This window comes from Cavia porcellus, unplaced genomic scaffold, assembly GCF_034190915.1.
Source record: "Cavia porcellus strain 051 isolate PalLab524CR breed Dunkin Hartley unplaced genomic scaffold, mCavPor4.1 scaffold_5, whole genome shotgun sequence".
In the NCBI taxonomy this organism is placed as follows: Eukaryota; Metazoa; Chordata; class Mammalia; order Rodentia; family Caviidae; genus Cavia; species Cavia porcellus.
In genome coordinates, this window is record NW_026947488.1 from 75,462,193 (window position 1) to 75,475,646 (window position 13,454).

At 34.5% G+C, this 13,454-nt stretch overlaps 1 protein-coding gene across 4 annotated transcripts in view; it reads left to right on the plus strand.

Annotated features, from left to right (window-relative positions):
* The window catches only part of Rnf13 (ring finger protein 13), a 148,506-nt gene that overhangs the window by 117,001 nt on the left and 18,051 nt on the right, over window positions 1-13,454 (plus strand). The window contains exon 9 of one of the 4 annotated variants that reach the window (XR_010047618.1): window positions 7,708-7,768. The exons of the other annotated variants lie outside the window; for them this stretch is intronic. The gene's annotated coding sequence lies outside the window, so the exon portion shown is untranslated. The remainder of the gene's footprint in view (window positions 1-7,707; window positions 7,769-13,454) is intronic. 4 annotated transcript variants of the gene reach the window in all.

Genomic DNA, 13,454 nt, shown 5'->3' on the forward strand with positions numbered 1-13,454 from the left:
TGCTCTTAGTTCATGTAGGTCCTTAGTGATTTTATGCTTCCTGGATGTATCCGTTTCAGACAGAGGGACACTGAAGTTTCCAGTTATAAGGATGCACTTGTCTGTTTCTCCTTTCAGTTCTATCATTTTGCCTTACATATGTTAGCACTTTGCTATTAGGTCCATGTACATTGAAGTTTTTATATCTTGGAGAATTGACCACTTCATCATTATGTAATGCCTCTCTTTATTCCTGATGATTTTCTTTGGTCCAGAATTTATTCTGTGTGAAATTATCATAATTATTTTCAAGGGGAGGAGGAGTAAGGTTAGAATGGTATTTTTTTGATTCCTACTTTTAATCTATATATGTCTTTATCCTTTAAGAGACTTCGACAAGTTGTTTGTTTTATTTTTTTATCTACTTTGACTGTCGTTTAATACATGTTTTTAGAGTATTGGTATTTGAAAAAAACTATTGATATAGTTGTATTAATAATATTTATTACAGTTATTACTATTTTATATTTGACATCCCTGTCCCCATTTTTTTCCTCCACTCTTTTTGTCTTTTTTGTGTTTTCTGGGTTTTAATTCATCATTTTGTGACTCTATTTTCATGTTATTTATATTTCAGTGGGTTTTTTAAACCTTTTTTAATGTTTACCTGAGTTTGTACTATATCAAGTCTTCTTTCAAATAACACTGTGTTGATTCATGACTATTATAGTTTCTAATCATAACAAAACATTTTTAATTCTTACTCCCTGTCTCATATCATTATCATTTATTTCACTTGAACATAGCATATATAAGCATACATGATTGAATATATTCTTGATATTATTTTGATTATTTTTAATACAGAAGGTAAATTAGAAAAAATACAAGTTTGTAAAATCTTCATTTAGTCTTTGTCTAGAGTTGTTCTTCAGGTAGATCTAAATTTTTAACTAACAATTTTTTCACAAAAGAACTTTTGACACATAATGCAAGTCAATTCTGTTAAGTTTTCTCTATGTTTGTATAAGAAAGTTTTTATACAGTATTTCTTTCACTTTTTTAATTTTTTGTAATTAAAAACACATTAAATTGGGCTGGGGATTTAGCTCAGCGGCATAAGCTCCTGCCTTGCAAGCAGGTGGTCGTGATTTTAATCCCCGGTACCGGGGAAAAAAAAAGAAAAGAAAAGAAAGAAAAAAAAAAACATTAAGTCACCATCTTTATGATTTTTAAGAGTACAGTTCAGTAGTGTTAAATATTTTCACATTATTGTGCAACAGATTTCTGGAATTTTTCATCTTATAACATTAAAAATGTATACCCACTAAAAGTTGATGATTCTCTCTCCTGCAGCCCTGAGTAACTACATTTTCACTTTTTCTTTCTCTGATTTGATTATTGTAAATACAAATTGTATTTGTCCTTTTACAACTTTTTTTATACTTAACATAATATCCTCAAAGTGACAGCATTTCCTTATTTTTTTAAAGTTCCATGATTGCTCATTGTATAGACATACTACATTTTATCTGTCCATTCACTTGCCAGTGGGTGTTGGGGTTTTTTTTTATCATCTTGTCTATTATAAGTAAAGCTGCAGTGAAAATATCTTTCTGAGGTCTTGCTTTGAATCCTGCCTGAGGATAGCTGAAATATAATTGTATTTTAAATGTTTTTAGGGATTCTCATTAGCACTTGTTATTTTCTGTTCTGTTGATGGTGACCAGCCTGATAGGTAGAAAGTGCTATCTCATTATTTGTTACCATTAGGCATTTCCTAATGATCAGTGATGACAAGCATATTTCAGGTGTTTATTAACCATTTATATATTTTCTTTGAGAAAGTCTATGCACTTTCCTATTTTTTAAGTTGGTTTTTTTTTTTTTTTTTTTTTTTTTTTTTTTGAGACAGGGTCTTTCTATGTAGTTTAGGGTGGCCTTGAACACACTATGTAGTCCAGGCTGGCCTAAAACTCATGGTGATCCCTGTGCCTCAGACTCCCAACTGCTGGGATTAGTGACATGCACCACTATAACTGACCTTGGGTTTCTTCTTATTGTTGAGTTATGCAGATTCCTTATGTATTCTGAATATTACCCTTGTATCAGAAATATTACTTGCAAATTATTTTCTCCCATCCCATAGATGCCTTTTCATTGTTGTGTCTTTTGAAGCATAAAAATTAAGTGTGACATAGTCCTACAGTATTTGTCTGGTTTTTTTTTTTTTTTTTTTTTTTTTTTTCTTTTCTTGCTTGTGTTTTTGGTGCCATTTCTAAGAAACTAGTGCCAAATCCACTGTCTTGAAACTTCCCCCTATATTTGCTTACAGGAATTCAATGAAGGCTGAATGAATTATTATCAGTAGTGTAAAGTCAAGTCCAACTTCATAGGTTTATTGTCTGTTGTTCACAAATATGGATATCCAGCTTTCCTAGCACCATTTTTTGACAAAAGCATGTCTTTTTTTATTTGTTTCTTCTTTGTACCTCTGTTAAAAATCATGTGACCTTATATGTTAATGTTTTATTTCTAGGCTCAGAATTCTATTACATTGCAGTTTATGTCTGTATTTATTTATTCCAGTACTGTGTATACCATCTTAAGTAATATTTCGCAGTACAATGTTTTGAAGTCAGAAGCTATCAAGTCTTCCAATTTCACTCTTTTTAATTTCTTTTTATTTTGAAGAGAGTAAAGCCAAACAGCATAAAACAAAATTGAGTCGATCAAAACAAAGCAGTGAACGTGATACAGAGCTTCAAAGCAAGATAATAGGAAATCAACCATGGCTACCATAATGCCTCTTGTTATCTTCAAAGTATCTATTCAATCAGATAAAATAAAATCAAACAAAACAAAACAGTGTAAAATCAGTCAAAGCAAAATGAAAGCAATAGAAGGCTTTAAAACAAGATAATAGGAAATGAACAATGGCCACCAGTTTAAATAGCTGTCCATACCATCATGTATAATAAAATCAAACAAAAAAACAGTATAAAACCAAACAAAACAGAATGATGAAAATGATATAAGGCTTCAAAAGAGGATAATAGGAAATTAACAATGGCTACCACATTCCCTTTTTAGATGTTTCCTACCCTTTTCACTTTTAGAATATCTGTTGTGTATTTGGGATCCCACTAACTCCAGTTTTTTTATACTAAAGAGACAATATGATGTTCACCCTTGTGACTGAATCATTTCATCCATGAGCATGATCTCAGGTTGCATTCATTTATCTACAAGAGTCTTGAGGTTATCCTTCTTTATAGCTAGGTAGTTTTCCATTGTATATAAATGCCTTATCTTTCTTAGCCATTCTGTAGTTGATGGGCAAGCTATCTCTGCACTTTTCTAGTTCCCTGTCACATGGAGCATTGCTTTCTCTCCTTTCTTTTAGTCTGTGAATTTCCTTTCAAATTAAATGTGTTTCCTGTGTAAAGCATATTGATGGATCCTGTTTCCTGATCCACTTTACCTGTGGTTTTTTTTTTTTTTTTTTTTTTTTTTTTTTTTTTTAAATTGGGGGATTGAGGCCATCTGCATTAATGGTTGTGGCCAACGTGCACTGGCTCATCTCTGCCATGCTGTTTTCCAGCCATTGGCTTCTTCCTTTTCCCCTCCATTCAAATACTGCTTTGCTTGGTGATCCCCCTCTCCTGCTGTTCTGGAACTGTGGTCATTTTAATCTCTCTTTGAATGTTCTTCGGTATTCTTTGTAGTGTTGGTTTGGTGGTCATTAATTCCTTCAGTTCTTTATCACGGAAGTATCTTTCAGGTCTTGAAATTCTTCAACATCTTCTTGAGTTGATGGTTTGTGTTGAGAAGTCTGCTATAATTCTAATGGGCTTTCCTTTATATGTGATCTGTTTCTTTTCTCTGACAGCTTTTCATGTTCTGTTCTTGTGCTGAATTTCTGAGATCTTGATTATTATATGTCTGGGTGCAGATGTATTTTGGTTATGACTAGTTGGAGTTCTATATGCCTCACTTATCTGTTTGTCAGGTCCTTTTCTCATGCTTATAGAGTTTTCTGCTGTTGCTTTTATAGTCTTTTTTTAATGTCATTTGTGTTGACCCTAGCCTTTTCACTGACACCTATCATTCTTAAATTACTTTTCTTTGTATCATCTTGCAGCCATTGAATTATTTCCTGATTTCATATTATTTTTAAAAGATCTTTCTTTCCATGATAACTAGCTGCAAGCCTGTCTTCAAGGTCTGAAAGTTTATCTTCAGTTTCTTTCAGGCAGTTTTGCCAGCTTCAGTGGAGTTTTTAATTTTCTGGATATCTCTTTGAATCTTTTTCATGCATTTGAAATCTGTCTTATGTTGTTCATTCAAGGTTTCTCTCATTTTCTTATGCTTCTCTTTTTTTACTTGTGTCTTTAGATATTTTTCATTTCTTCTTTTACCTGAGATAGTATTTCTGATCTAATTTCATTTAAAACCTCATGAAGTTTTTCTTTACTTCAGTTGCCATCACTTCAGAAACTTTTTGACTTCCAATCTCTTTCATGTTCACATCTCCTGGACTGGCTCCGCATAGGTTAGGGTCAAACTGCCTTTTGTTTCTTCATCTTGACATTTTCCTGGGTTCTTTTGGACAAGCAAATTGTGGGTTCTCAGGCACTTCCCATGTTGGCTACTATTTCTCTGAGGCATTACTGGCTCATTCTCCCCAGCCAGTGCTGTTTACGGATACCCAATGGTGACCAAGTGTGTTGGTATGGGGCTGGCTGCTGCTTTTTCCTGCCTTTGCTGGCTACCCTGCAGAAAGCTCCCTGATGGCAGCAAGTGTGCACATGTGGATGGGACTGGCTGCTGCTGCTTTGTTCTTTTTTTAATAATTGTTTTTGCTGTTCAAAGTTCTTTGATATTTCATGATAATTTAAGAATTTTTTTTCTGTTACTACACAAAATTTTATTTGGAATTATAATAAGAATTACAGTAAATCTATAAATCACTATGAGTAATAGCTTAATAACTTTCTAGTCACCTAGTCAAAATACATACATAACATTCACAAGTTGAAGGAGAAGAGGTTTATTTTGGCTGGTATCTTTTAGGGATTTCAGCTATTAGGCAGCTGACTCCTAAACAGAAACATCATTGCACAAAGGCATAAGGAGGAGAGCTGCTTATATTGTGGTGGCCAGGAATCACATGAGGGAGAAGCTGAGGAGGGGACGTACGCCCTGGATCACACCCCTAGGGAACTGCCTCTAACCAGGCCCCACCTCCCAACAGCACTTTCACCTGCTGTCCTCATGAGTAGATGAATCTGCTGATGAGTGTAGTGCCCCATATCCAGACATTTTTCGAGTGACTTCCACTTTTGAGGTGTGAGAGTTTAAGGGAGACCTAGATCTTCACCAGAGAAAGTAGCATGGACTTTTTGGCAGTGTCATTTTGCAGTCCACCAATACAGAGTATCTTTCCATTTATTTCTATATTTTTTATTATTTTTAAAAGTTTGTAGGGTAGAGGTTTTTTTTACCTTGGTTAAGCTTTCTCCTAAGTATTTTATCCATTTTTTTCTATAGTAAATGAGATTGGTTTCCTAAAGTCTTGTTCAGATTGGTCATCGTGAGTTTATAGAAAAACGGCTAATATTTGAGTCCTGGTTTTGTATCCTGCAACTTTAATGTATTACTTTTAACTTGGTTGTGTGCGTGTGTGTGTGTGTGTGTGTGTGTGTGTGTGTGTGTGTGTGTTTAATCTTTGAGATTTTCTATATATAAGAACACATCCTCTGTAAAGAAAGCAATTTTGCTTCCTCCATCTCTATGTTCTCTCTGTCTCTCTCTCCCTCTCTCCTTCCATCTCTTCCCCTCTCTCTCTCTCTCTCTCTCTCTCTCCTTCCATTCTTCCCTTCTTCCCCATGCCCTTTCTTTCTCTAATTGTTCTGCTTAGCTCTTCCAATACTGTTCATTAGTAGTGGGAAAAGAGCTGATCTTTAAAAGTTTCAGTATTTCTCTGTTTAATATGATATTAAGTGTAGACTATTCTCATATGAGTTTTGTATACTGAGGTAGTTTCCTTCTATTCCTAGTTCATTGGTCATTTGCATTTTGAAACTTGTCAGCACTGATTGGGATATGCATATAGGTTTTGCACATTTTTTATCCTTCTAAGATGGTAATTTCATAGACTTGATTTTCATAGTGAAGCATTTTGCATTTAGGTACAATAAAGTTCAGTTGGTCACGATATATCATCTTTTTTAACATTGTATTAATTCAGTTTGCTAGTATTTTATTGAAGACTTTATCATCAACATTCCTAAAGAATATTGGCCTGCATTTTTATTTCCATGTGATTTTCTCTTTTGGTATAATGCTGACCTATAGAATGAAACTGCAAGTGTTAATTCATATTTGGTTCTTTCAAGTCTAAGAAGGATTAGTGCTATTTATTTTTAATTCTTCAGTATAGTGATTTATTTATCATCAGGCCATGTTTACGCCTTCATCCCACAAGGGCATCACGTATAGTGATCTGAAATACTCTCCTTAATCAAGATACACTGATCTAGAAACATGATTGGTAGATAATAGACACATTTTTTTTAAAGAATTTTCATGACATTCTTCAATATAGTAAAAGTTAAGCCTTATATTACTGAGACTCAGACTTTTAAAAATCATATTTTTTTAACCTTTGGCAATATTATTAGTTATAGAGAAAAATCAACTTTTTCAGTCTTCTCTTTCCAAGAATAGTAGTTATCCTAATGGAAAATATTTTTTTAAAAATCCTTTTGCAATCTCTTCTGGAATTCTACCAGATTTAAAGGCAATAATTTGTAGCAGTACTTAAAACTTGAGCAGTAATTTATAGCTTTATTCTCAAACTTTAATGTATATCTAAATCACCCAGAGTTCTTGATAAAACAAAAATGCTAATTCAAAAGATCATACTGTGAAGTCTAAAGTTCTGCATCTTTTTTTATTTTTAATTTTGTATGATGGCAGTTATGTACTTTACAGTTATCTTGGGGGATGGTTACATGTACCTATTACTTTCACATTTCTTTCTTTTTTAAAATCCCCATTCTCTTTGCCCCTCCTCTTCCAGTTCCCCTATTCCATTTGACATCCTGCTGATATTATTTATCTTAGCTCATGTTATGGCTTATAATATTTACATTAATTGGGGTTATTAGACTCCTGTACAGGGCATATCTTCATTCTTATTTTCGATTCCCCTCCTCTTCACCCCTAACCCTTGTTCCCTTTGGCCCACTTCTCTTTCTCCTCTATAGCCTTCCTACCATTTGTTGCTGTTTGTATTATTGATGATAGTCATTCTCACTGGGATGAGATAGAATCTCAGTGTAGTTTTGATTTGCATTTCCCTGATAACTAAAGATGTTGAACATTTTTTTTTCATATACTTATTAGTCATTTGTTTTTCTCTTGAGAAATAATCTGTTCACTTCATTGCCTCATTTATTGATTGGGCTATTTTTTGTTGTTTTAGATTTTTATATATCCTAGATATCAGTTGTCTGGGAAGAATAGGTGGAAAAGATTTTTCCCCATTCTGTAGGCTGTCTCTTCACCCTGTTAGTTGCTCCTTTTGCTGTGCCCACTTTTTAAGTTGACAGAATTCTATTAGTTGATCTCACCATCATTTCCTGTGCCATAGGAGGCTTAATAAGAAAGTCTTTACCTGTGCCTGTGAGTTTAAGCACTTCTTCTTTTGTTTTCTTTTAGCAGTTTCAAAGTTTCAGAGCGTATACCTGTATCTTCAATCTATAACAGATTTATGTACAAGGTGAGAAAGATCTAATTTTACTGTTCTCCATACAGATAGCCAATTTTTTTTAGCACTGTTTATTAAATGCTGTCTTTTCTCTTATGTATGCTTTTTGTTCCTTTGTCTAGAATCAGGTAGCTACAATTGTCTGAGTTTATTTCTGTGTACTCTGTTTTATTCCACTGGATTACATGTCTGGTTTTGTGCCAGTATCATGCTATTTTTGCTACCATGGCCTGGATCTCAGGTATTGTGATATCATCGTTCATTTTACTCAGGATTGCTTTAGTTATTTGGGGTCTTTTGTAACATTCATATGAATTTTAGGATTGTTTTTCTAGTTCTATGAAGACTATTATTGGTATTTTGATGAAAACTGCACTGAATCTATAGATTTCTTTTGGTAATACAACTTAACCAGTGTTGAGCTGCTCTGTGAACATAGGAAAACTTTCTGTCCTCTAATGTCTCTTTCAGTTTCTTTCTTCAATGCTTTAATCTTTATTATAGAAATCCTTAACCTCCTTGATTAGATTGGATCTTAGGGTTTTTTGTGTTTTGGTTTTTGGTTTTTTGTTTTTTTGGTTTTTTTTTTTTTTTTTTTTTTTTTTTTTTTTTTTGTTTCCTGATTTCTTTCTCAAGTACTTCATTATTGGTGTATTGAAAAGCTAGTTATTTCAGCAGTGCATTAGAAACATCAAACACTACGTTGAATTTGGTTTGCATGTATTTTATTCAGCATTTTTTATATTCTGTGTTTCTCATGGATATAAGTCTATAATTTTTGTTTTATGTTGTGTCCTTGTTGCTTTTAGTTTCAAGGTGATATTGACCTTAAAAAATGAGTTTGGAAGCATTCTTGCTATTTCATGGAATAGTTTGAAGAACATTGATGTGCTTTAAAGGTCTGGGAAAATTCAACAATAATTTCATCTGTTCTCTGGATTTTCATGGTTGGAAGATGTTTTATAACTGCTTCAGTCTCATTTCTTATTATTGTTTTTATATCCTGCTTCAAATTTGGTATGCAATATGTGTCTTAAAATTTATGTGTGAGTTCTCTAATTTATTGGAATATAGATTTTGAAAATAGCCCCTGATGATCCTCTGTATTTTAGTGGTGTCTGTTGTAATACCTGCTTTATTATTCTCTTGGTTATTTTTCTTTTTGCAGAGACAAAGTACCCAACACCTAAAGTTAAAGCAGCAAAGGTTTATTTTGGCTCACAATTTGTAAAGGTTTCAGCGCATAGTCATCTGGTGCTGAGGCAGGGTAGCATGTCAGTGGAGCATCACAGAGAAAAAACAGTCCATGGCAAAGCAGAAGAGGTAGAAAACAGCAAAGCAGGGAAGTAACAGAAGGAGCAGCAACAGCAGCCATGAGATAGAAATTTCCAAAGATTTTAGCCCTTCCAGCCTACCCACTTTTTGAGTGATACCACCCATACCCAGGTTGGGCCTTCCCATTATCCACACTCAAAAAGAACTATACTTAACCAGTCATTGGTCTGTTTAGTAATTACACACTCTTATTACCAACAAATTAATCCCAGTATCATAGAAACAACCCTGAAAAGCCCTACCAATGAGCACATGAAAGGGTACAATGAGCTTTGTAAGGGTACAAGCCAAAACAATTATTTCTAAACATACTTATTTAAATCTTCTGTTTTTTTTGGTTAGTTTGGCTAAGAGACCATCAAACTTGCTTATGTTTTCAAAGAATTGTTTATTGATCCCTTGTTCTTTTAGTGTCTGTTTCATCAACTTAACTCTGATCTCTAGTACTTCTTTATTTCTTTTGGTCTTGGTTTTGGCTGCTTTCTTGTTTTTGTAAAACTTTGAGATGTGATTAGGTTATTTGAGATCTCTGTGACTTTTTGATATAGGCACTTATATCTGTAAACTTTCTTCTCAGAACTACTTTTGCTGTATACCAGAGATTCTGGTATATTTTATTTCCATTTTCATTTGATTCTTGGAATTTTTAAATTTTTCCATTCATTTCTTCAGTGATCCACTGATCATTCAAAAGCTGTTTGTATAGTTTGTCATTTCCCTTGCTGTTCATTTCTAATTCCATTGTACTGCAATATAAGAAATTATTTCATGTTTTTATATTTATTAAGACTTGTTCTGGCCTAAAATATGATCTATTTTGATGAATGTTCTGTGAGCTGCTGCAAAAATATATATTCATATATATTCTGCAGTTGTTGAGAATGTTCAGTAGATGTTCGTTAAGCTCACTTGATCTGTGTTGTAATTTAACTGTGTTTCTTAATTGTTGGTGCTGATGGTGATGGGTATGTGGTGTGTGTGTGTGTGTGTGTTGGTGTAGATGGAATCTCTTTTGATGGAAATGAAATAGTGAAGACACCCACATTGCTCTATTGGAGTCATGTCCCTTTTTGTGAAGTTCTGTTTATGAAACTGAGTATATTTTCTTAGTGGACCTTTTTTACACACCATTATGTATTAGCCTTATCTTCTGAATAATTTTGTCTTCAAGTCTGGTATGGTAGATATGAATATACCTACTTATGCTTGCTTTTGGATTTCGCATGGAATGTCATTTTCTACCTTTTCACTTTCATGTTATATATGTCTGTGCTGATAAGGTGTGTTTCTTGCAGGCAGCAATAAGTTGGGACTTGCTTTTGGATTTCGCATGGAATGTCATTTTCTACCTTTTCACTTTCATGTTATATATGTCTGTGCTGATAAGGTGTGTCTCTTGCAGGCAGCAATAAGTTGGGACTTCTTTTTAAATCCACCTATGATAAATGCAATCAATATGGATTGCAAATGTAGATTAAGAAAAAGAGTTTTAAAAATCTCTTACTGTCTGAGTATAATAATTCATTAGCCTTATCTTCAGGCCCTAGGATTGTCTTACAATTGATTCATTCTGTTGGAGAAGCCTTTCAAGATTTGTTTGGTTCTTTGTCAGAATTGTTTTCTTAAATTGCTCCTTTATATTCTGCATTGTGTTCCTTAATTAATGTAACTATTTGTGTGCTCTTTGAGGTCATCATTTTTTAAAAATCAGTCTTCTGAATTCTTTGGCATTTTGTCTGTTTTGGTATCTTTGTATTTAGTTAGTAATGAGTTATGAATCTTTGAAGGAGCCATATTGCCTTCATTTTTCATATTTTTTGTGGGATTTTTTTTGTTGAAGTTTGTGCATCAGGTAAGATAACTCTTCCATTTTTACATGGGAGGTCTTCTTAGTGTTCAGCCTTCCTTTGAGGGCTTGTTCCCTATTTCTACTTAGAGAAAACAACTAGAGTAATAATAACACAAAGACAAACTAGGTGTTGAAATATAGTAAAAACTGAAAACAGTAACTACACCATTGTTAACAATAGAAAAGGAAGCAGCAGTAATGATACAGAGTTAAGTAAAAGGCTAAGTATTTTAAGCCCTTAATTTAGAAGTAATAATATATGGAAGGGCAAGGATAGGGAAGATGGATGAGAAAAGGTGATTTAGAAACAGAAAACAAAGATAAAATGAGATAAAGGAGAAAAGACAGCTAACCATCCAATTATAAAGAGACAGAAAGAAAAAAGTAAAAAGAAAACTAAGTTCAAAAAATTCCTCTCTACACCAACATGTTTAGAGTAATAACATTTCTTCCATGACTCATTATATTGGAAGCCACCATGTATAGGGGAAGGGTTATCGGCCACATCTGGGGCTGGTTTTATGGGTGCTATGAATGCAAAGCTCTGTTCTTGCCTTTCTCACCAGGCCAGTGGTATCTTACCTGTTTCAGGGATACATTCATTCCAAATGCTTTTTAATGTGTTTCCTTCTGTGCACCAGGAGCCACTGTTTCCCCAGCTGCCTTGGGCAACATGGGTTGGTTAGGCACCCCCTCACTCCAGAGGGCCCCTGTTCTTGCGCTTAGGGTATTGGCAAACATCCAAGCAGTGACATATCCCCAAATACTGGTGGGAGGGGAAGCAAACATATCACTGGGTTCCATGCTGGAGGGGGCAGTAGTGAAAAACCAACAATTCACTGGGCTTGATTTTGGCACTAATTCTGTCCCTGCAGAAAAATCATATGTGACGTGTCTTGGTCCTCACCACAGTTGTTGCCAACTGTGAAGCCTTCACAGCCTGAGCTCCTTCATGCTTCATACTTTCAGGTCTGAAACTAACCCTCTCTCTCTCCACAGCCATCTCTTGTGGTTGTCTCTCACCTAATCATGGTGGGAGAGTTTCACCAGGAACCTTGCCTTGTGATTACTTTGATGGCTAGAGTAACTGCCTCAAGCAATAAGCCTCCTCTGAAGATGGCTCTTGGCAATGTCAAGCAGTGATATTATAAGAACTGCTGTGGCTTTGGTCTCCAAAGCTAGTGGGCTGTGACCATTAATCATGACTTTCAACCTGAGTGGATGTGTCTGTAGGGGAGGTATGACCTTGAAGATGGTATCAGCGCTCTAGCCCCTTCTTCTCTGGCACTTTCCTCTATCCTGTTCCCTGGCCATCTGGAAGAGAGAAGCTTTTTCTAAACATGCCCTTCCACCATGATGCTTCTGCTTTGTTGCCAGCTGAACATGGGTTAAAGCTCCGAAAATCTGAACCAAATTAAACCTCTCCTCGTCTAAATTGCAGGTTTCAGATACTTTATCCACCAAGAGAGCTAAACAATACACCTACCATGTAGGAGGATTCACTTTTATATGGAGTCCTCATGCTGGATTTACAGCTGAGAGAGTTCTTCGTGTTTAGGGCTGCTGGTCTGCTGTTTATCACTGGGGCTGCTGGCCTGTTCTGGGCTTATTTTGTGCTTGCAGGGTTGAGTTCTCTCCCTTTGCCTTTATTTGTTAATATCAGTCTTTTTAAATGTTATTCTTCATTTTGCTGTTAGCATTCATTTCATTGCATCTCATAAGTTTTGGTATGCTCATCTCTAAAGATGTGTTCTAAATTCCCTTACGATTTCTTATTTGAGCCATTGGTTGTTTTAGACAACAGTCTAATGGATTTTCTTGGTTTCCTTCTGCCATTTATTTATAGGTTGATTTCACTGTGGTTGAAGAACATACTTATATGATTTCAGTCTTCTTAAATTTATTAGAGGTGTTTTATGGCCTAACATCTGATATTAATCTCAGAAAATATTCTACATGTACTGGAGAAAAATATTTATTTTGCTGTAACTGGGTAAAATTTTTTATGTGGTGATTCTATTGTATTTTCTCCGCTTTGGTAGTAAGTAAGAATCAAGCCTGGGCCTTTTCAAGAAGTTACATCTCTTATCTTTTTGTTTTTTATTTTGAGAAAGGATCTCTCTTAAAGTCGTTAAATTTCCCAGCTTTCTAGAGTGCTGAGATTACAGGCATGGACCTTTATGCTTATTCAGTTCTTGAAAGTGAGGTATTGAAGTATTCCCCTATAATGTGTGGCTACCTATTTCTCCCTTCAGTTCTTTCAGTGTTTGCTTCATATATGTAGATGTTCTGAGGATTTATTTATATTTTTATATTTTCCTGGTGAATTGTTATTTTATCACCTATCTTTATAATATAGCATATTACCTTTCTTTGTCATACAGTTTTTGCCTTAAACTATTTTGTCTGATTAGTAATAGCTACTTAAGCTACCCTTAGATTTTCATTTGCATGGAATGTCCTTTTTGACCTTTGCACTCTTAAATTTTATGCATTCTTAAATATAAAGAGTTT